We start from the raw sequence: 981 nt of genomic DNA on the forward strand, positions 1-981 counted from the left end.
ACAGATTGCACTGTGGTACCACAGAAATGATTACTACTGACGTGTACTGAGCATGGTGGGCAGACGCTGCTCTGGATTTCTGGAGAAATTGTTACCATCTACAGATCAAAGCTCATCCAGAGTCCGGCAGCGACTGCATCAACTACAACTCTCTGATGTTAACTGTAGAGGTGTGGATCACCGAGAACCTCCTCTTACAGTCTGTCCTCACACCAAGCATTTGTTTTAAACACCACTTGGCTGTCACAGGATTCAGTCTTCATGCCTATCAGCTTCTTGCTCACATAGGCTGCTGTAAGGTGACACAGTGTCTGTGAATTCATCTAGATCAGTAGATGTATTCTCAAAAAGACTCCAGTCCAAGCAGGAATGTAACTGCAGCTTTGCCTTGCAGTCCGTCTCCGACAGGTGACGGTTGGTATCAGGAGGAAGTGAGCTGCTTGTGTCGCTGTGTCCACACACTGGAATGACGACAGTAGCTCTCTGTTTTAGGAGATTTATTAAAAGACATCTGACCAGTAGTGATGAAGCCCCATGAAGCACTGAAGCTTTCCTTCCCAGTCGTGCACACATGGGCTGAAGCTTCATGCTGCTTCATTTGCTCTACTGGGCCATCAGGTGGACAATAAATGTAAAAAAGGTGGTGATTCGAAGACAGCGGGGCTTCCCCGTGTGACTTCATTTTGCTTAGATGATTATGCTTATAAACAAAAATGTGCTTTTGTGTTTGGGAGACATTTATTCATTTTCATTTAAGAACAGAAACTAATCATCAATAACTAATTACTAATCTGTAGTACCTTTAAAAGTCTATGACTTACATTAAACACTGTTTTTACTATGCATTGAAGTTACTGTGTTTACGGTCAACCAGACAACTTTAGCTTTCTTTACTTACTTCCTTTATTGGCTTCTGAAAAAGCAGAAGAACCAGATTGTACATTTTGCAGATACAGTGGATGCCTTTTTTTTTTTTTTTTT

Source organism: Stegastes partitus, unplaced genomic scaffold, assembly GCF_000690725.1.
Source record: "Stegastes partitus isolate 25-593 unplaced genomic scaffold, Stegastes_partitus-1.0.2 Scaffold2695, whole genome shotgun sequence".
Lineage (NCBI taxonomy): Eukaryota > Metazoa > Chordata > Actinopteri > Pomacentridae > Stegastes > Stegastes partitus.